Source organism: Peromyscus maniculatus, chromosome 18 (assembly GCF_049852395.1).
Source record: "Peromyscus maniculatus bairdii isolate BWxNUB_F1_BW_parent chromosome 18, HU_Pman_BW_mat_3.1, whole genome shotgun sequence".
Lineage (NCBI taxonomy): Eukaryota > Metazoa > Chordata > Mammalia > Rodentia > Cricetidae > Peromyscus > Peromyscus maniculatus.
This window is the reverse complement of record NC_134869.1, coordinates 34,359,064-34,383,453: the sequence shown is the minus strand read 5'-3', so window position 1 is coordinate 34,383,453 and position 24,390 is coordinate 34,359,064. Positions and strand designations below refer to the sequence as shown.

Below are 24,390 nucleotides of genomic sequence, written 5' to 3'. Positions count from 1 at the left end.
CATTGTATGGTTAGGAAACCACCACAACACGAGGAACTGTATGAAAGGGTCACAGCATTAGGAACGTTGAGAAGCACTGGTCTAAACCTTCATAAGTATCATGTGTAGTGCAGCATGAAGCACAGCCTTGATCTTTCTAAAGCTTTCCAAGTTCACCATCTCATCTCTGATGTATAGGAAATAATGGTATTTCACTTGCTTATGTACAAATGTAAGCTAAGTAGTAATCAAGGTGCCTTAAATAGATAAACTAACTCTGTAAGTGCATGGGAAAGCCAGCCCTTTGTCTAGAATGCCTATTTGATGTCTCCACTCTTGCTCAGGTTTTTAAACTTGGTCCAGATGTACTTTTCTTTATCAAGTCTTCAGGTACTACCTAACTCACTTTATTGTGATTTTCTTTTTTGTCTGTAGAAATGGCTATATTTGTCATTCCATGTTTAGTTAGATACACGTTATATAATACTACTATTCTAACAAGTGAAAAGACATGGCAACCAGGGACTGTATTCATTCTTTGCTGAGGTTCCTTCTCACTCTGCCTTAGCTTTCATGTATAATACACTTGAAATAGTAATCTAGTGAATATATGTAGGAGTAAATGAATCAGTGAATGAATAAAGCTATTATTACAAGAAAGGTAACTTAAAGTCATTTATTTAGCCAGATTGTGGTGGTGCATGCTTTTAATCCCAGCACTCGAGAGGCAGAGACAGGCGGATCTCTGTGAGTTCGAGGCCAGTCACGTCTACAAAGTGAGTTCCAGAACAGCCAGGGCTACACAGAGAAACCCTGTCTCAGGAAAACAAAACATCAATGATCTGTTCATATCATTTCTCTTTTATGAAGAGGAGGCTTTAAATGGAAGAATTTTAAATGTTCTTTTAGCTGTAACAAAGAATTATTCAAGTAAAAACTAAATTCAATTAAATATTTAATTAATAATTAAAAGTTAATTAATAATTAGATAATTATTTTATTGCAGAATTAGATTTTTAGAGCATTGTGAAAATTCTGAGTTATGTTGAAAAAAGAATAAGCTATTAGTAAAATAGAGAATTTTTAACTTTATGAAAATATTTGAAAGTGAATACCACACAACTCTATTACAGTTTATGCTCACTCAGTACTTGTCTGGATTAAATAGAAAATTAGATAGATGATAGATAATTTATTGATAGTAGACTAGTAGATATGTGATAGGTAGATAAGTAGGCAGACAGATAACTAGGTAGACAGATAAATGGATAGATAGGTAAAGCTATTTTCTCTGTGGAATGTGACTATTACCTTGTATGTTTGCTCAAACCTCTACTGTGTTAAATGGCCTTAATTTAAGACTTCGCAACTATAGCTACTATTTTCAATACAATTTGGGTAGATCACTTTGTTTAGCAATTGTAAAATAAACATCTGATATTTCAATTAAATTCCATGGCATAAAAAGCCATGGGAATAATTATGTTTGTAGGAATAATTTTACCATGCCTCTTACAAGATTTAAAACTGAATTTTCAAACAAACGTGAAGAATGCTTCAGCATTTAAAAATGTTTCTATGTGTTACAAAGAAATAAATTTATAATACTTTAAATAACTAAGGAAAATAGGAGAAATGATCAAGGTAGTTATATTAAGCCTAGTTAGACTTGGTTGAATGTAGCAGGAAATTAAAAATCATACTAGTGTTGGACAACAGGATAGATTGCTTCTCAGTCAGGTGATAAAATTTGGAGATATATGGTGAGGTCAGGACATGGTCAGAGGTCTAGGACTTCTCCATTTTGCCTACCTCCCTCCATTAGCAGCCTCCAACTCTGTCTTCAGTGGATTATAGAGTTCCAATCTTGTTAAAAGACATGCCCCATTCATTAAGGTTTTATGACATCCTATTGGCCTGCTTTCAGTTCTACAAGCTTACCTAGCTGTGGTAGAAACTGGGAAATGCAGTGATTATTCTAAGCAGCTATGTGCCCATCCAAAAATGATGGGTTCCGTTTCTAAGAGAGGCAAATCTTGGATAGTAACCACAATAAATGGCTGTCATTAAAAAAGCATTTCTGTGGAGTATGCAGATACTCACTGCACCAAACAGCTTTGTAATCTGGTTTGAAAGAACAAACCTCTGACCATGTCAGAAATGTCTTCTGTTCAGCATTCTCTGTTCTTGTTTTACACTAAAATTGATGCTGTCAGCCAGGCAGTGGTGGCACAGGCTTTTAATCCCAGCACTTGGGAGGCAGAGGCAGGAAGATCTCTGTAAATTCCAGGTTGACCTCGTCTACACACACACACACACACACACACACACACAGAGGCAGAGGCAGGAAGATCTCTGTAAGTTCCAGGTCAACCTTGTCTACACACACACACACACACACACACACACACACACACACCTACTTTTTTTAATTCCACACCATGTACAGTTGGAAAATGTTCCATAAAAATGTCAAGGGCTCATGTTTGCCCTTGCTGTATCTTCTTATGATTTCTTACTTAATCTGAATTTTCCAACCCCTTTCCTCATATGCATTTGGTTTTTGACTCTTACAGGGCTCTTCCATAAACAAGAAGCAAGATATAAATGTAGGCGGGGGGCCTTTGCTTGGGATTCTTGAAGTTAAATTTCAGAAAGAAACCTTTGGTTCTCTATTACTTTCCACTCTCTCCACAAAATAATTTCTGCCTGTTTTCTAGGTTTACCATATTCTATTAATATCACTAACTCTACAACTCATTCCAAATGTCACATAACTGTTTTAAAATACATATTATTGAAGTAAAAATAAAGAGAATGTATGTCCTTCTGAGAAGATCTAAAGTAATTTGTGAGAAGATTAGTACTTTGGTCCATGTTAATAGGAATCTTCTGGTCAGTGTTCCTACTCAGTGGTTTCTAAGGATGGTCATAGGAGAAATTATTTATTTCTTGTGTGTTTACAATGGACTCCTCTAATACTTGAAAACAAAAGACAATCAAATGCATTGTTTATGATGAGACACTTCAGTTAGTTATTTTAAACTTCAGTATACACACATACATATATTTATAGACATATGCATATATAATATGTTGAGCATTCCCTACCACCGAAACTTCCTATCCTCACTTGTTTCAGTGGGTTTTGTTTTGTTTTTGAGGCAAGGCCTCACTCTGTAGCCCAGGCTAACCTATAACCCATTGTGCAGTCCAGGATGGTCTCCAAGTCATAGCAACCCTCTTGCTTCAGTGTACTGAGATAACATGTGTGAGTCGTCATGCCCATATTGTCACATTCAGAACCAACTCAAATAATGCAGATAAGCAAATACACTGGATGAGTGGTTTACTAATTAGGGGAGTTGTTTTGTATATTTATAAAGCTATGAGAAATCTTATGTGAATCAGCCATGTACAAAAGAAACAGTCGTTGGTGTTTAGTGGGCAGGTAGGACCCAGACACAGAGGGGAACAGCAATTTTTAGTGAAAGAGGTGAGCTGAATGTCCAGTGAGTAAGGTATTATAATTGAAGGAAATTGTAGAAAGTAGCAGGACTGGATCAGTGGATACTGAGCTAATTCAGTAGATAAGGGAAAGGTTCTTCTTCATCTTCATCTTAGTGTTCTTCCTCCTCCTCTCCTCCCCCCTCCTCCCCTTCTTCTTCCTCTTTTTCTTCTGTTGTTTGTTGTTGTTTTTCTAGGCACTTTCTCTGTGTAGTCCTAGCTGTCTAGGAACTCACTTTGTAGACCAGGCTACCCTTGAACTCAAAGGTCTGCCTGCCTCTGCCTCCCAAGTGCTGGTATTAAAGGAATGTGCCACTACTATCTGGCTAAGGAGTAGGTTCTGGGTTGGGGGGGTTGTTTATTTATTTATTTATTTATTTATTTATTTATTTATTTATTTATTTATTTATTTATTTATTTATTTTTGAGACAGGGTTTCTCTGTGTAGTTTTAGTGCCTGTCCTGGATCTCACTCTGTAGACCAGGCTGGCCTCGAACTCACAGATATCTTCCTGGCTCTGCCTCCCAAGTGCTGGGATTAAAGTTGTGTGCCACCACCACCCAGCGCAGTAGGTTCTTAAAATAGAATTAGACACAATTACCATGAGAGTGATATTTAGGTAAATCGTGGCTGAGGAGATCTGATGCAAATTAACAGTCTTGCCAATATTCTAGGTAGTGAATCAGGTGCTTTATAGGCTATAATATTTAGTTTTTACACTAGCTGGAAGATGTAGATATTATTGTCCTAATTTTGCACATGAAAAAACTGAGATTTAGAAAGGTAAAAATACTGACCACTTTTTGTGATGCTAGATTGTGGTGGAGTACAAGTCCAAAGTAAGTATGTAGTTGTAGAAAACATTAATCCTTAACTAGTTAAATAAAAATACCACAATGAAGACTTTTGATAATAGCAAATGAGCTTCCAGGGTTACTAATAGCCTTGATTTCTATGTAGAAAGTCGGATATATTTTATGTAGTAAGTCACCATTTCTCAAAATTGTAAATAATTCATTCGCTATGTCCAAGTATATAGAATTATCAGGAGAAGACGATTTAGTTAGCACATGGCTTCTATTGAATTGTATGAGAAACAGAAATGAATAAAAGTGGCCCCAAGATAGACATAGAGCAGCAGATGTCACCTGAGTAGCTCTCTGGCTCTGGCTTCCAGCTATTTGCTTTTGGAGAGCTTGTCTGAATGCCGAGGCTGTCAGCGTTCCTGTTGGCTTGCTCACAGGGCAGCTTTCCTAGAGCTGGCCTGCCCTGCAGCTGCAGGTCAGCTTGCAGTCCCTTAGGTAAGCCTGCCTGGCTCTCCTGTCTGTGCTGTGCTTGCACATTCTGTTATTTTCATTTAAAGAAACATGATCATTCCTTTTTGTCATTATAGCTCTTCTGCCAGTTAAGCTGTTAGGGGTGCTTTAATTTTTTTTTTTGTCTTTGTGGTAGTGCTTGAAGAGAAATGTTGAAATGATGCTTGCCTTTGAACATTTTTTTTTCTACCGGCTGGAGTAATTTTTCAATATAATAGATATATTGTCCTTGTGTAATTGTTGGCACTCTGAAATGGTTGCCTCTTTTGTTTTGGGTTATGCAAAGTCAGTAAATATTTTATCTCCTTTAAACTGCAAAATGATGTTAAAAATCATAACCTTTACACATGATGAATCTTACTGAATTCCTTATATTACCTGGTCTGTTGTGTTAACTTTGTGTTTTTGTTGATGATTTGCCAATATGTTCTTAAGTTGTTCCTTTTCAGTAACCATCATAACTATCTTACTTTTATTGAAATAAACTACTAAATATATTATTTACAGAAACATGAAATCAATAGGTATGCCATTAGTTTCTGAGCAGCATGTTTAGCGCTTGGCATATTACAATCAGCAACTACCCATAGTCAGTTTGTAACTTTCTATATGGAGTAAAATTAAGAGCAGTTTGTATTTGGTCCCCAAGGACATGAATTAACCTAATGCCCAGCCCAAAACTGTAAGTAATTCAGTCTTCAGAAACTTAAGTGAGACCAGAAGGATGGCTCCTGATGGAAGAGTTTGGATCCCCAACACTGCCACATGTCTGGGATTACAGGCCTGTGATGTTGCCATTACTACTCCATTTATGGGTTGCTGGGAATTGAACCAGGACCACTGATGCGCTAGACTTGCTCTCTATAGTCTGTGCTACATATCCAGAGTGATACATTTTTCAAAGGTCACATTTTTATTATTGTCTCCCTTTTTCTTTCCCGATTTTTTCCCTTCTCTCCTCTTGTTTCCCTTGAGTGTTTTCAGACTTTTCTTTGGACCAGGAATTTTAAAATCCTTAATATCAATGACATTGGGACCTGATAGTTTTTGTACTAAGGGTAGAAGATGGACTATTCTAAGGATTGTGGAATATTCAGTAACATTTCTTCTTCCCCCATTTACAAATCAGTATCTTTCTCCAGCTGTGACAACCACAATTATCTCTGGACACTGTGGAATGTGTGAGTGAAAGACAAAGACAGACAGCATTTGGAATCTGCTAACAGTAGTATTTTGGAAACATTTAGACTTTACTAGCAAATGATATTAGTAAATCAATTTATACTTAAGTCTAAATGTCTTTAAAATGAGAATAATGATATAAATTAACTCATAAATTTGTTGTATGGATTAAATAACTAAGTGTTTATAGATCAATTGACAGTACATATTTAGCCAACATTTATTAATATGCATATAATATAAAGGTAAGAGTTTCATATAAAATTGTAACAAAGGAGTAGGACAAGAGGCATTAGTTAAGCATTCATTTATGGTGAAATTACACTTCATCCATGTATTTTGGAATAAATTTTATCTGGCAAAGTAAGCATGAGATAAAAGAACATTTCAGAGATAATAGGTATTCATAGATAATAGTGCTTACTAAGGTATGAAAAACAATGCTCCTTTATAGAACAGAAGACCATTACTCAAGTCTAACAAATAGAATGTAGGCAAGAAAGACAGAGGTAATTTGGCACACTGGAAAGATGGGAAATGAAATCTCAGTGATGATGTTAGACCTATCCTGTACAGAATCAGAAGAGGTGGATAGGTATCAAGGTGACATGTATAAGTTTCTAGAAACACAATGATGACATGAAACATGAAAGACACAGATTAGAAAGAGGCTAAAGCTCCAGAATATAGAAGCAAATAAGGTAGATTTTTTTTTTAATTTCAGAACCAAGACCAAACACAGCCAAGAATGTCACATTAGAAGAAAACACGAATGCTTGAATTCATTTATCCATCATCAACTACCCACATTCTAAGTTTTGTGAAAGTAAAGAAATAAATACATTTTTTGTCACACAAGAATACAGACTTGTTTGAACCCTTTTGGACAGTCAACTTGGAGCATATAAAACTGATGATAATTCACAACGTTTTGAGCATCTACTGCATGTTAGGTGTTAGGTATATACACCCAACTTATTATTATTACTACCAGTAAGTACAGACAGAACAGAAATGCTGTGGGGAGTTGGGTTATAGCTTAGTTCTGTCTGACTATTACATCCTTGGTGTTCCCTCCCCTTCTGTCTGTGTTTCCTTCAGGACAGTGTGTGAACAATAGTTAAGAACACCATTGCTCTCCACTAACATTTTGGAGACAGTTTTGCCAGAGAAAAGTGGAGAAAGTTCTGCATTTCATGCCAGGAGTGACAATTTAATCTTTGACAAATTTCACTCTGTACACTTCTTCTTTTTCAGTTCCCACTGTTGCTCCAGCTTTTGTGAAAGACAGAAGTATTTTTCATTGGATTGCTAGTCACTGGTGCCTGGTGGAGAAATTTAATATCCTGGGAGAGTTTTTTAATTGCTTATAATGGCAGGATTTCCCCTTTCCAAATTATGGAACCATTGTTTAAAAAGTATTGTAGTATTGATTAGAAAAAAGGTCACTAGATGAGAGGGGTCATGACACAAATGTATCCTTTCCCTAGTAAAATAATATAATGCCATTTTCATAAAAGAAAAATAGAGAACAAAGAATAAAACATAGAATACAATTTTTGTCATCTTGATGTTATAAATAGAAAATTTGAGGTGGATAAGTGTAGCTTGAGTTTTCTCTTCGGGTCCTGCCAAGCCACAGCTGTCTGATAGCCCACTTATAAAATAAACACACGGACGCTTATATTGCTTACAAACTGTATAGTCATAGCAGGCTTCTTGCTAACTGTTCTTATATCTTAAATTAACCCATATATATTAGTCTATAAGTTGCCACGTGGCTCGTGGCTTACCAGTACTTTACATCTCTCTTCATGGTGGTGGCTGGCAGCGTCTCTCTGCCTCAGCCTTCCACTTCCCAGAATCCTCCTCTCTCCTTGTCCCACCTATACTTCCTGCCTGGCTACTGGCCAATCAGCATTTTATTTATACAGAGCGATATCCACAACAGATAAGTCCATAGTTATTTATAATGAAATATGTGACAACAAATTTGTATATGATTAAAATGACACCCTGATAATTAAGGGGATACTAACTTCTATAACTCATAATCCCTAGATCTCCCAGACTTAACACAGTAGAAACATGTATTTCACTCCTTTAACGGCCCTACACAGCCAAGGCATGTCAAGCTTACATAGGATAAATCTGGCTTGGCACATACATTTTAAAGAAAAGTTTTATTTGAACACAGACGTGCTTTGTATGTATTGTCTGTGGTTCCTACTTAGGCTGGATATCAAAGATGGATCATCATAATAGAGAACTATGGCCTGCATGAACTTAAATATTTCTTAAATAGTCCATGAAGAAAAAGAAATTTAACAACATATGTATACAGTAACTCTGGAAACCAGGTACATTCTAGCCTCTCTCAGCATGACAAGTCTATTCAGCAACCTATGAAGAAAAGAAAACAGAACACTGGACATATGTGTTGCTACTCTGTTTATCACTTGTACTTACTTGCCTTTGTCATATTAAGTGACAAGAGAGACTGGGCAATGCAGGTCAGCCATGTGCTCAGAAATTAAGAAAAATAGCTTGGTAAAGTATTAACAGGCATTTTGTTAGTTAGAGGTTGATATAAATCTCTAACTAAATCAGATTTTCAAGATTAGACAAAATTTTATGATATTAAAATAATTTCTAAGGTACTCAGTAGGTGTCTTGAAGATTGTCACTCATTGTCCTAATTTGTGAGGCTATCTGCCTAAAAACAGAACACCGCATCAGAGGAAAACCATAATCCTAAAATACAGAAGAAAAGGATTTTGTAACTTCTCTAGCAATATAATAAGTATATAAAATTGACATAGATTTGTACAAAAAATTCTTATATACAAGGCTCACTGTGGTCTCCTGGCTTCTGTGGCTATTTCCACCATGTGATTTTGCTGACAGCCTTATATTTCTTGTGTTTCAATGAGCCAATCCATACTGGTGTCCTGAAGTTACTCTTGGACACGACACTCATTCCTAATTCCTCCAATACATGAACTCTTCTCTCGCTGTTACTAAGAACTCTTCATCAGAAATATAACCCAGAAGACCAAGGAAGTGTAATATCTGAATTTTAGAGTGAAATTTAAAGAGTCAGGGTAGAGTGAGTTGTCCAAGTGGGAAGGCAGCATTTATTGGCTTCTAGATATTGGTAAGTGGGTGGCTACATAGTTGTGAAATGGAATGTTTGCCCTTGACTTGGAAACATCATGTAAATTCTGTCAGCACACTGCAAATCATTTCCAAGGAGCCATTGAGTTGGAATTGGGGAACAGATCATTGAAAAAAAATTTATCCCCAGTATTGAAAGAAGAAAATCATACCATAATCCTTAGAGACTATGGAAAGTATTTACAAAGAATAATATTCAGAACACCGCATTTGAGTTGTGAGATGAATTCTGAGTGATTTAACTTGTCTTTACAGTACGTTGTACACTGACAATGTATCTTGGATTCTACCTTCTTTTGATCTATTATTGGAATGTATGTCATGAAAGCAGGAGGGAGAATTGGGAAGGAGTCAGCAGACCAGAAAAAGGTAGAGAGAGACTAAAGGACTGCAGTATGGGTAGGGTTGAGTAAGAACAAAACATAGGCTGGCAATGAAATTCAGCAGAATGCTTGCATTGTGTGCCAAAATTCTGGATTCCATCCCTAACACAGCATGGTGAGGCATCCTTGTAACCCAGCAATTGGGAGGTAGAGGCAGGAAGACCAGAAGTTTAAGGTAATCCCTGGCTCCATAGCAAGTTCCCATCCAGCATGACCCTATTTCAAAAATGAATGAATGAATGAATGAATGAATAACCATATATGTATGAAATTGTCACAACAAAGCCTATTTGTTTGTGTATTAACCAAAATATTTTTTGTGTGTCAAAGATGTTTCAGTGCAATGGATGTTATTTTATTGTAGGTTGGTTCAAGAGAAAGTTAGTCTCTTAAGTCATAGAGATTGTTTACTTGTTCCTTTTTTGTTTCTGAATTCTTATATCTTAATAACTTTCTCTGCCTTTATTGATTTTCTATAGCAGCATATTCTTGCCAAATAATTATGCTATAATTTTGGCCCATTTTTGAAAATTGTGTCACAGTTCTTTTCTCTTTAAGCCATCTGCTTTATAGCCATCCCTTCCTTCCTTTGGCTGGCTCCTCACTGTCCTCACTGTGGTTTTATTTCTTCTTCTGAAAACTGGCTGATCACCCTCTCCAACATTATCTTCACAGAGTTATTCCTCCCATATTTAGGCTAGACCTTTTGTAGTCTATAAAAAGCTGCCTTTTCAGTAAATATAAATCTTTACATTGCCACTCCTATGTCTACATCATGGATCCTAGGTGTCTTTTCCTGCCTTTGTTAATGGTTTATCTAGTTTATTGGTGTATCCACAAATGTTTGTTCCTTGTACATACACACATATAACTTGTTCACATATGCACTGCTTTAATGTATGTGTGTGCATACAGTGAATTAACATCAAATTCACTGGAGTAAATGTACTTATAACAATTGGGGATCTTTTAGGAATATATATTCAGTATATTCTCTTTGAAAAAATAAATACCTGTATACTATAGCATCAATATCAGAAATAATATCTTTTTCAAAAACCTTTATTTGAAGTTTGAGATATGCTTCTTGTGTTTTGAATAGCTTTCTATTCTCCATATGTGGTACTTGAAAATATATTCAGACAGTTGTGGTGGTTGCCTATAGTTCTAGTCACTAATTTAGAACATGACTTACTTGAAAAAGAAAAAGAACATGTTAGTAGACTTTAAAATATATATATATGCATGTATATATGTATATGTCATGTAAGATTTCATACAAATATAAATAAAATGGAAAGGCAAGAAGTACCAAGCAATAGTGAAAGATAATTCTAGAGAAAAAGTTGATCTTTAAAAATATGTGCTGGGAATTCTCACACATATATATTTTATATACACACATACACACTCACACACATATTTCTCATATTTCAACATACTTGGATGTGAGTATCTGAGCCCTGAAGGTGGAATCAAGTGATGCTATTTGTATTAATCCATCTGTAATGCAATAGCTTTACTCCACACTAAGGATGTTCATATATAAGAGCATGTACTTCTCAGAGTTAGGGAGCCTATAATATCAACCATCAAGGCCTCAGGAGCTTTGTGTGACAAACTGTCTCTGTCCTCAAGATGGCACTTGGTTGCTACATTCTGCAGGAAGTAGGAGTCATATATTCTTAGACAGTGGAAGATTAGACTAGAGTGAATTTGGTTGTCTAGTCCTTTCATCATGGCCCTAGGTCTCTACATACAGGATATATTTTCATGACTTAAGTACATTTAGAGAATTTATATATTAATACTACCATAATAGTAATTAAATTTCAATGTAGGACTCGTGTAGATCCTTTCAGACTATTACAGGGCTCAAACCATGACCACTAATGCTTGCTCAGGTGATTCACCTTCTGGATATGAAACAAATCTTTCCTAGGTATCTTTGCATTTAATTCTATGACAGTTTTTCTGAAATTTTTGTTTTAGACTTAGTTACAGTTTTGTTGCCTTTTATTTCTATATGTGACTAATTTAAAGGTTATTGAATTGATCTATTGAATAATTTGTTCATATATGATACATGTACATGCTTATCCATATAATCTGAATATGAAGAGTGTCTATTGAATATAGTATAAAGGCAGCATTAGTATCATCAGAGATCACCAAACTTCTTGTCAAAAATCTGAATTAGAGTCCTGGCTCCTTTCATAGTTCCTGAAATTCATTAGACAGTTTCCAAAATAAACTGTAGACACTGAGTTCAATACAATGAAGTTTGGGCTGCCACTGGGTTTGTTTTTCCTTTGTCTGCAGCAGCTGCACACAGAAATGAGGATTCTTATTTTCCTTCAACAGCATGATGCCTCTCTATAGGACAGACAGGATGTGGTCTGGGAGAAAGTCCATGCTTTAACAATAGACTATTGACGGAAAGTTGGGGGAGTGCAAAGAGGAAGCGAGGATATGTCTACATCTAAAATTATCAGAACCATTTGTTACATGATCATATTAGATTTTAAGAATCTGTTTTTAAGGTCACCCATGTCCCTTATCTGTTTTGATTGAATATGGAAAACTGTCTTCAGATAAGAACTTGTTTTTTTTTTAAATTCAGAGAGTGAATTGCACCACACTTTTTCTAGAGAAACTAGACAGCTGATAAATTCCTCACAGCAGCATAGTGTGTTTCTTAGTTCCTTTTGTATGTTACACCACCCTATGGAGTAATATTCATACGACTCAAAATGAGATAATTGGAAGGGTCGGAAAGAGTTCCTCCATGAAAAATAAGTGAGGAACATCAGGTATCCAGACTTTCTTTACAGTTCCTCCTACATGACATTTTCTCATCTGATGTACACAAGAAAAGAAGTCTCAGAGTATGGATGTCACAGGCAATGGTGTTTCCCTTTCTCTTCTGCACCCTTGATCATAGCAATTATATTTTAGTTACATTTAATATTTTACAGAGCTGTGAGAGAAACTCAGATTTCTAATCCCCATGTTCATTCCACTGTAAATGCAGTTTGCTTGAGTTTCCAGGGACAGTTTCCGAACATACTCTCTGTGGACCTAAGTTGGTGCAGTTCAAACACAGCTTCCAGAAGAGTTAGGCAGAAACTCAATGTCTCATTTCCGTTCTCTCCTTCTCTTCAAATGCTGCTGTGCAAAAGTTTTGTTAAACGTGTTGACACCTGCATCTTCTTGGGATCCTATTGCTACTCATCAAAGAACTTGTCTGTGGTTGCTTCCCATCGTGGGTCACATTTCACTCAGAGGGCATTTTAGAGGCATATGCGAAACCACCACATGAGCAAAGTAGGAAAGAGGACTTTCTCGTGAATATAATGAAGCTTCAGAGTTCAGTCAGAAAAAAAAGAGCCTCTGGGAACACATTGAGGAAGGCTGAGTAGGGCACACGTCTAGGTGTGGGTCTTTTTTTAGTCTGTTCCAGCAAACAACAGTTGGGTTTCCTGGCAATACGTTAATGGAATGACTGGTTTCTTTTTTGTAAACCATGTCTCAGACAGGGAGGAAGAAGAAACCAAGTAGATTGTGTAACTTTATAAATAGAAACAGCCATGTTAAAATAGCAAGAGCCCTCTGAGTTAAGGCAAATTTTGCTACTAGCTGTGAAGTTGGGCGACAGACTGAATATGAGAGTCATCCTGTGGAGCAGCTTCTGAGGTTGGCCTGAAACTGCTGGAGAAGAAACATCCATGAGAATGCCTTATTGTGCTCCACTATATTCCAAGTGTTTTAGTTCAAAGAAATCCAAACCTCTTCTCTGCTGGATGTATTCTAGTTGGAGACATGGGAAGCCTGTCTTCCACTACAAATGTTGAATAATGATCTAATTGTTTTTTTCAGTATGGTTCATGATCTACAAAGTATATGGAGCATTTATACTGGCAGAAGCATAGAGGACAGTATGCTAGCCACCTTAACTTCTACTGAAGAGCCCGGGGATACCTCTGGCTTAGGCTGATTATATATTCCATTGTCCTTTACTTTAGATCAGCAGTTTGCAATCAGTGGGTCACAACCCCATGGGGGTCGAATGACCCTTTCACAGGGGTCACTTAAGATCATCCTAAAACATGGATATTTACATTATGATTCATGACAATAGCAAAATTAAAGTTATGAAGTAGCATTGAAAATAATTTACTGTTGGGATCACCACAACAGGACAATTAAATGACCACAGCATTAGGAAGGTTGAGAACCACTGTTCCAGATAGAAAAGTGTGTTAAAAGGAGAGAAATCACTATGAAGGCCAGGAAAGCAATTTTTCAAGTAATTGCATTCAGTTTGATACATACATGAAAGGAGAGTTTATGATACTTGCTCCTTGGTCAGGATTTAGACACTGTAAATTTTAAGTGTCAGGAATGTCTTTGTGGCATACCCTTCAGAGACATTATTGGACAAATAGTCTCTTCCAGCAGCCATGATCTTGCCAATTATTCAAGCTTCACTCAACCTGATTAAAATGAAATTTCTCATTTAACTTCTTCCTTAATGAGTGGTTCATCTAATTCATGTTTACATCTCATAAGAGTCTCTAGCACAATGTCTTAAATATGATTAAAAATTGAAGCATATTTGTTGAATAGGGAAAATAAAAATGATTTTTGTAGTATTATTCCATTGACATCATGTGGTTTGTTTTGTGCCTGTTTCAAAAAGTTTAGTCCTAGACACGTGCTCATATTTTCGTGAATGTAAATGTGATCTCTGCCATTTCTGTGTAGCAGTATTCTGAAGCATATCATAATTTAGGTTTCAGTGTGTTGTACCAAATACATCTGGAGCAAAACTACCCACAATCACTAGTGGTCTTAGGTGTCTGAAGCTCTAGCTCATAAAATGCAGAATGTTGAAGATGGAAAGGATAATGGAGATGTTTCTATGACACACTTCTCTTTTTTATGCCCAGCTGAAACTAAAGCTTAGCAAATTTAAATGAGTCATTTGAAATTGTCATTGGAAAACTATTTTTAAGCATTACTTATTGTCCATGAATGCATATGGTGAATATATGGGCATTTGTTCTATGACATGTGTGCCATGAAGTGCTTGTGTGCTCTGGAGTGCATATGTGCCATGGAGTGCATGTGGAGGCCAGAGAGCAACCTGCAATAATCACTTCTATCCTTGTTCCTGTATGTGCATTCTGGGGAATTATCTGAGGGAGTTAGGCTTGCATGGCAAGCTAGTTCTTACTGGTCTCTAAACTATGTCATTTTTAAAAGTAGATATGAACATTTATATGTCTGCATTTTAAACATGTATATAAAAGTCATGATTATATCATGTCCTATTGAGAACCATTGCTTAGGCTTGTCTATCTAACCTGCTTAGAAAATGAATAACACATCAACATTCCACTCAAGCCCCGGAGTCTTCTAGAAGCTAGTTAGAGCCTTGTGCTTAAGAATCAGTAAGGTTATGAGGCATGTTCAAGAACACTAACATGTAAGAATGTCTTAGCATTTTTTTCATTTCCTTTGTCAGAATGATCTGTAAAGATGGTTCTATTCAGTCATAGCATCCATAGTCTTGGCTACAGTAGTTTCATGAATATTATCGAGTCTTCATTCTCTATAATTATGCCCGATCTAAATTTTCATTTAAGAACTCATAAGTCCCTTGTGGTGTAGTAAATTCAACCATTTATTCTGTAATTTATAGGTTTTACTTAACTAGCTTTAAAATACACTAATCCTTGGATAAGAAAATATATCTCAGTATTCCATAATGTGTTTCTCTTTGATCTCAAACATCCACTCCTGAAGAAGGTTGCTGAACAGAAATAATTGATGACTTCCTTGCTTCTGTCCATCCCCTTGGCTTTTCTGCCGAGATGACCTACCCAGCCTGGTCGCTTGGCACCCTGTACCTTTCTCTCTTGAAATGTGAGCATTTAATTCTACTGCCAACCATCATGTGTCATTTACATTGCCGTGGGCCTTGTCATAACACCAGTTTGGGAAACCAAATTCCCTTCAGCATTACTACACAAACATGCTAAGGATACTAAGAGTGCCTGGATTCCAGCACATTGGAAGCATGTGTCTGCTGCTCCTAACTGAACCCATAACTTCTGAAAAGCTATTTAGGTGTTCCATTACTGACTCAAAGCCCCAAACCCAGAACCTCAACTATCTAATGAGGACTCATCATTTTCCCTTTTCTGTAACAGCTGTGTATAGGGAAAGGGCACTCTGCACTATGGCCCCAAAACTCTAAGTCTAGAAGAGCAGTCAGTGTTCTTAACCTCTGAGCCATCTCTCCAGTCCCAAAACTCTAAGTCTAAATGGAGCAGAAGTCATCTTAACTCTTACTCTTATCTGAAACTTTCCTTAGTACTTTTGTTACCCAACAATTAATCCTGGACCTGGTCCCAAGGGAATAAACATAGTAAGTATCCTGAGTTTCTTATACTTTTTACTTATTTCAATTAACCCTTCCCTAATCTGCTTCTTCACTGTTATTTGAAATTTTACTTATCCTTACTTCATAACATCTCTGAAAAAAATTCATCCTGCGTCCTCAGCATTAGATATTTGAGTACAGCTCATTGTTCTAACTCAAAAGATTTTGCATTTGTTGGGTAAAGGGGAGCTTTTGAATTTGGAAAACATTTTCTCACTCAGTGAAACCTGACTTTGAAGGCTTCTTTATCTCCTTGGGCTTAATACATTTAAAAATTGATCAGTGAATTACATTATCTAGGTTGGATAATATCTTTATTACTGGTCCAATATCTTTACTCCGTTGTCTCAGTGGATGGAGGAATCATAGGTTAGTTAATAAAAAGAGCTAAAGAGGAACAAAATAGTGTTGGATAATTTCAGAATTACACTACCACAAATATATAATGAATATATGATCATGGTCTGGCAACATTCTCAAATAACTGTATTTTCTGGGATGTTCCATGACATTTTAATATTGTTTTAAATTGAATTTGATAAAGAGTAAACTATATTGTAGAGAATTAAAGCAAAATGAAGATGGAAGTGAAAATCACAATAACCTAACTAGAAAATGCAAAGAAAAGACATACAAGCAAAAGATAGAATCAAGGACTCAAAGATAAACTAGACTCTAATTCTAGTTCTTAAACTACCTTGTGCTGCAACCCTTCAGTTCAGTTCCTTATGATACAGTGATTCCCTCAACCATAAAATTATTTCATTGGTACTTCACAACAGAAGGCACACTGGGTTTTTGAGAAACCACTGTATGGATTTCCAAGTGGCTGTACCAGTTTGCATTCCCACCAGCAGTGTCCCTTTTGCCACATCTTCTTCAACATAAGCTGTCACCAGCATGTTTGATAATAGCCATTCTGATGTGTATATCATAAGATGGAATGTCAGAATCATTCTGATTTGCATTTCCCTGTTGACTAAGGATGTTGAACAATTCTTTAAGTGTATTTCAGCCATTTGAGATTCTTCTGTTGAAAAATTTCTATTTAGATCTGTACTCCAGTTTTGTATTAATATGCATGTATCCCTGCTACTTCATGAACAGCCAACAATAACATCTACTTTCTCTTACATGCTGGGCAACACTGCTAGAGAGATTTGAAGTGCTGCCTCATTTGATCTTCCTGTGTACTTGACAAATGGGGAAAGTAAAGTGTAAAGGTGCCAAGCAAGAAGAAGATAAATCAGACACTGCAGGTTCTTTAATTTCCATTGATCTAACATGAATTATTGCCTCAATATTAATACAGAGGTAGGATTTAAGCAAGAGCTGCATTGGGGAAGACAAAGTCAGTGTATCTAACTGAAGAGATACAGGACAGCACTATAAAGGAAAGATATATATATATAATCTGGCTGTCAGAGTCCCTGTGTGATGAAGGAATAACACATCTCAAAATAGCTTCAGTTCAAAAATATCTACCAATTCACAAAGAATCATAAAGTAAATGTTTTTCTGTAAGTTCATGACAGGGCTTTGTAAAATACTTAGCCTGCTATAAACATTTAAAATATGTATTAATGTGCAATACAAATCAGCAATTTGAGCTGATGAATTTTCAGTTAAGGAATACACCTGTGAAACTAGTACAAGACAGGAAATAGATATTTGCAGTTTTTGACATGTGTAGTTACAGTTTAGATTGTTTTTACATACCACATGCACACACATTCACATACACACATATATCCCATTGTGTAAATTTTCCATAGTGTATATTCATTCTAGGCAAATGCAGAAATTTGGATCATGTGTAATTTACTGACTGATGAACAATGCCACCGTGAATAATGCTGCTCTTCTATTTTGTTGTCAGGGACAAGGACAGAATCTCTAGTTAGTGGAAAAACACAGACCCCCAATAAGACAGGGAACCAGATCATCTTACAGTCAGGTTGCCTAGCAACAGGACATTGAGTCAGAGCCCTTGACCCTCTCACCCTGTAAACATCCTATACAAACATCCTGTTAGCTTGCCCCACCTTATGCAGATGACAGCTTCTTGCTCCCCACACCCTGTGGAACTATATAAACCTTTCTGGAAGAGAAATAAAGTGGCACCTTGATAAGAATCTAGACTTGGTGTCTTTTCCATTGTTATCTCCTGTCCCTACATTTCCTCCTTAGGGTGGTCGAGATCCCGTTGAAGCCCTACAGGCGGGGCATTTTGTGACTTTAAGAACAAGTATCTGTGCAGAAATATCTGTAGTGAAATATGAGAACTTGCGAGATGAATATGCTCAATTTTGTTGGTTGTTTTCCAAATCTGTTACAACCAATGGCTTTCTCACCACATGGAGAGGAGTATCTCTAAATGCTTCCATCTCAGTTCCCAGGGCACGCATTCCCATGACTTCATAGACTTAGGTTCTGTGTAGTGGGATTTTACTGTGGTTGAGATCTACAGTTCTGTGATGACTACTACAATTGATGATTTTCCCATAATGCAATCTATCATTGGATATTCTTTGATATTAGATGCCTATACTGTTTTGTTGTTTTGTTTTGTTTTGTTTTTGCCCACTACCTGTTCTAATGAATGTGAACCCACTTTTACCAATAATTTATAGAAAGTAGAGTTTTGCCGGGCAGTGGTGGCACATGCCTTTAATCCCAGCACTTGGAAGGCAGAGCCAGGGGCATCTCTATGAGTTTGAAGCCAGCCTTGGCTACCAAGTGAGTTCCAGGAAAAAGGCACAAAGCTATACAGAGAAACTCTGTCTTGAAAAACTAAAAAAAAAAGAAAAAAAAAAAAAGAAAAAAAAGAAAGTAGAGTTTGTTTTTTTAATATTCTGGATATAAGCTTCACAAGGTAGATATTTCATAAAATATTTTAATAAAACTTCAATAAATGTAATATCTGTTTCTAATTAGTTTGGGAGAATATTTCTAATGATCAGGATTTAGCATCTCAGAAGCTATACATATTTTATCAGACCAATTTAGAATATTGTCTGTAATTTCCATTTGTTGGTTTTAATTCATTAATTTATTCTTTCACTCATGTATTCAACCATCATAAGAATTGTTACACACTCAACTATGTTTTATAGTTACACAAATAGGAATAAAAGCCAAAGGTGACTTTAGAAACCAGAAATGTTAAAAAAAAAAAAAAGCATACATGTATGGAATCTCAGTGTTCAGTTCTTGTCTATCATGTTCAGGCCCTAAGTTGGATTTGTATCACTACAAATCATGCTCCCAATACACACACACACACACACACACACACACACACACATACACACGCACACACAGCCTTGACTTTTGAACACTCATTGTCTTACGCAGTACTGGGGAAATGAAAATACCTCACGTTATTCTGCTCTTCTCTGAAAGAGGCTTTTCCATATTCCACACATTATATGGATTTTAGAGCCTTCATTTGGGTTAGTCTATTTAGACACAGACAAATTAGCTACTAACATTTCAAAGTTAAAGTTAAGAATTAATAGAAAGCAACCTATCCAAGTGATATTTTGCCAGCAGACGCAATGGTTCCATTATCCTCATCAGCTGGAAGAGAGCCTATTTCTGCAATCAGCCTAGAGCAACTTTATTTTCTTTTCAGTTGTCCTTCATAGTACCTACATACTAAACCTGAACAAATATGAGTAAATCCCTGAAGTGTCGTTACGATTGTCGTCCAACAGGTGTCTTCTCTTGGTTTTAGTTAATTTTTGAAAACAGAAAACTTGCTGGTCATTAGAAACTTTGTATTCTAACAAGAGTTCATAGTTGAAATAAAAAAAAAACAGAATGAGAAGCTGTAAGTACTCCCATATAATCATATGTTTGTTTTGTGTGCTGAACATGCCAACATCCTTTGGGGTAATTGAAAATAAATGCTCTAAAATATTCATGCAATTTTTCTGGGCAACTACATGTTGTTTTAAAATCCAATCTCTTAATTTCAAGGTTGTCTTCTTCTCAGTCATATTATCTATTCTTAGTTTATTTCCTTAGTTAATTCTTAGTTAAACTTTTATCAGATGGAAGGTCATCAAATATTACATCTATTCATCTTTGACTTAGAAATACTATTTAGCATATACTTTTGTATGTCTTCTGAAAAGTTTTCTAGTAAACTATGATCACTGGAATTTAGTATTTTTTTTTTGCAAAAAAAATAAAAGGTAGCAGATGAGTCACTTCTGTTTTATTATAATGCCTCTATCCAGTGACATTCTGAAACATTCCAAAATTGTACAATACTTGTAAGGTAGGGAAGAGATACCGGTTTAGAACTTGATTTAGAACCAGCCTCCACAGTTTCATTTTAGCAATACAAGGTTCTTGTACAGACGTTGAAGAGTCTTGAGGCTAAGCTTCAGAGAGCAATAGTGTTCCAATTTGTTGCCCTTGTGAGGCCCACACAAATAAACACCGGTAGGCCTGCTGGGTAATCACTGTCACAATGTCCTCAGCCCCAGTATACAGCCAGCATATGTACATCTTATGCTTATGTGTGCCTCAGTGGACTTACTATGCCCGAGTGAAACCAGGCAAAATGGCGGGAAGGCCTTTTAGCAGACTTTACCCCAAATTATATCATCTATACCTAAATGGTAATTCTTGTTTCAATTTGCTAAATTTTAGCTTGCATAATATCTAGTAAGTTCTAATGATCCAGACAAGTGCTACCAGTTCATAAAAATACTGTCAAGTTTATTCCCATGGGTTTTACAGTTAATTGTCTTCTGTATTTTAGAGCCTCTTTCTGTATAGTTTCAATACTACATTTTTCACTCCTATATAAGCTTTCAGAATTTAATGCTTATACATATGATGTGGTGTGAAACAGCCCTCCACATGATTCCTTCTAACAATGGGTATATGATAAAACCTTTGCCTGGCAGGCCTCAGCTGTCCATGTATTCCTGTATTCTTATCCTTTGTTCTCGTGTAGTTATTAAAGCCTGAAGATAAACAACACTTTCTGACATGATGATGGCAGTGTGCAAATCTGGAGGAGCTGTTGCAAAATGCCCCATGCTGTCAAGCCCCCGAGGACAGTTTTCTCACTCGGGATGCCCTGCAACAAGATGTATCACTTTTGCTAGGATATGTAATATTACACACCAGAAATATATTCTTTTTCAATTAAGATTGTCTCTCCAAATATAGCTTAAAATTACCTTTAAAGAAACGATTGATTGATTGACTGACTGATTGATTGATTAGTCTTCTGTGTATGGTGGATGTTTAACTTGCATGTATGTGCACCACATGTGCTAGTGTGAAGAGCGCTTAGAGAAGAGCATTAGATCCCCTGGAACTGGAGTTACAGAAGATGGTGAGCCATCATGTGGCATAGTGAATTGGAACCAGTCCTGCTGGAAGAGCAGTCACTGCTCTGAACCACTGAGCTGTCTTCCCCTCCCCCACAAAGTATTACCTTTTGGAACCGTTTTCTAATAGGAAGAATGTCATGGTTTTGAAATGTCATAATAAGAGTCATACATTAATAAAAATAAGCACAATTAAATTATCTTATAGTGCTGTGAAAATCACAACAGTACAGTCTTAACTTGAATGGAATTATCTTTATCTCTTTCCTAAATATTGTATGAATGTGAAAGAACATTTGAAATTGTTTCCCCTGCCATTGTAGAATTAAGTCCTTTATGACTTCTGAGAAGAAATCTCTCCAGTTCTGAGTGACTCTAAACTTTCATACTCATTTTAGACAATGAAAGAATGAGTCTGTGCCAGTTTTTGAAACTTCATTTAACAGTATGAAATTTTAACAACTGTTTTTATGGATTAATTAAATTTGATTTTTTTTTAGATTATATGCATGCCTTTGAGTGTTCAGAAAAAAACAAAGAGCTAGTCAAGGGAAGTTTAAGCATCCATGCTTCTTTCGAAGCACTGCTCCAACTTTCTGAGACGCAGGGTTTTTTATATATCAAGTGCAGATTACAGTTTGACCTTCAGAATGTTTTTATAAGAAGTAGATATTTTATCCTAGTGTCCAGAATAATGCAATTCAACTCTTTAATAAATGATAACTGTTTTCAATAACTCTAAAGTTTGGGCTTTAATTCTTTGAAAAGTCATGAGACAATAGTAGAGGACATTGTCATGTTTTGTGGTAATGAAAGCATGGGATGAGAAGTTGCAAGCTTCTTAATTGATTAAGTTTTATTCAGCATCTATGAAAAAATATAGCCAATTCTATTGTCAATTATTTAGCAATACTTGTAAGAAAGTATTGATATATATTTGTTTTGAAAATTTCTTTTGATAGATTAAAGACTCTTTACATATATGTGGCATTTTTAAAATTTCTTTATAGACAAGGTGATATCTCTTTGAATCTCCTTAGGATTAACTTTTACTCATGCTTCAATATTTGAGAAAATAGATATAATGTCATTGTTATAAAACTGGAGCTAACGAAAGTGATACCATCGCGTAAGCAAAACACATGGATGAAAAGTGTCCACTTGTGTTTCCAGTGCTATGGGGTTAAGACACAAAGTTATATTGCTATGTTTGCCTTTTTATTGTCCTTGTGTCTGTAAGGCAGAGAGTACATGGGTCAAACAAAAATTTACATCCAAATCCAAAGCTATCCACGCAATTTGCCAAGAATAAAAGTGATTTTTGCATTTGAGACAGAGTCTAATCCATATTTATTTCCTGGCTTGAGGAATTTCATGGGGTCATTTCTACAGGAGCGCTCCAAGGGAGTTAGGAATCTGGCCCATGATTTTCCTCCTGGCAGTGGCTTCTGAAATAAAGCGCAATCACTTATAATATTTCAAAAAGTTATCCATCATCCACATTGTAAAGCACACTGCAGTCATTTAAGCTCTAGGATACGGCCTGAAGATTTTTCTATTCATGGGAGGTGGAGAACATGAAAAGCAAAAGAAAATGGGAGGCAGGGGGTTTAGAGGGATTGGATTCCATGTGGATGAAGAACTTGACTCAAAACACACATGTTCTAGGAACTGTTTGCTGAGAACTGTGTTGTTAATTATGACTTTTTTCAAAGGTCGAACCATATCTCAGATTCTCAGGAAGTATGTAATACGTGCAACCGTGTTCAAGTTAGTATCTAAGCCTCCAGCTGTTTACATGCACAACTTTAATAGAGACTTACTGAAGGAATGGCTGAGAAAACTTATGTTGAAGACAGATGGGAACTCACAGCCATATTTTGTTACACTATCTCATTGTGTTTTTTTTGACACTGTGGGAATTCCACCTCCAGAATGGGGTGGGTGGGTGGGGACCTCTCTCCTTTCACTTCAGTCTGACCACTTTTCTTCAGGGAAAGCAAAGACTCACAAATCAGAGTTTGCTCATGTTAAACCCCAGGAACAGACATAAAAAGAAAATCTTGCTTCATAAGCATGCCTATCCATACAACAATAGTTGTTCTCTTGAAACTCCAATTCAAATGAAATGGAACTAAATCTCTTGAAGTATACAGCTGGACAGAACTGGATATGCCGCACTCCACAGAATGCTTTCTCTGGGCTGTTCTGCTGTGGTTTCCTACTGAGGGAGAAACAAGATTCTTTACCCCAACCTGAGCCCATAAACTGTTCCTGTTAGCTCACTGGCATCTCGACCTCACAGGTATTTCTTTTCATTATATTCTCTGTGGTTGCAGAAAGTGTAGACTCTTTTACTATTTGTAAATGAATGAGTGTGTCATTTAAAGCAACAAATACATTCAATCATTCTTCCAAAGAATGAGAAGTAGAAGTTGGTCTCCCAACTACTTGAAATCTCTAATTTCAGTTCAGCTGAGACTTTCTTTAGTCCTTGCATTTCTTAAATTATTTTCTTGAAATCAGAAATGAATTGCCTTAGGATTCAGTCATTTCACTGAATTGTTCCCTTAGTAATTATGTTGTAAGACTTTGGGAATCCTTACTACAAAACATGTTTCTGAAATATTTTAATGTACAGGCTCTATCTTATGATTCTTTTTTTTTCCCTAAGAGAAATGGAGAGCACCCTAAGATAATGCTTTTGGCACTGAAGAAAAAGGTTTTAACATAGAGTAATTTTTCAGGCTCTATGAAAATTAGATGTGGCTGACTCAGAGAGGCAGTTTTCAGGCAGCGCAAAAACCTAGCTGGTAACCTTTGTGATGTTGTCTTGCTTTTCAAAAAATATTGAAATATCTTAGCTCCAGTTTGAACCCTGACATAGCTCATAATTCTAGTCTTAATTACTCTATGTTAAAACCTTTTTCTTCGGTGCCAAAAGTGTTATCTTAGGGTGCTCTACATTTCTCTTAGGAAAAAAAAAAATAAAGAATCGTAAGATAGAGCCTGTGCATTAAAATATTTTTTCTTTTCC

General features: G+C 36.2%; 1 protein-coding gene across 7 annotated transcripts in view; it reads left to right on the top strand.

Annotated features, from left to right (window-relative positions):
* Positions 1 to 24,390, top strand: part of Nav3 (neuron navigator 3) — a 521,591-nt gene that overhangs the window by 196,477 nt on the left and 300,724 nt on the right. The gene's annotated exons all lie outside the window — the stretch shown is intronic.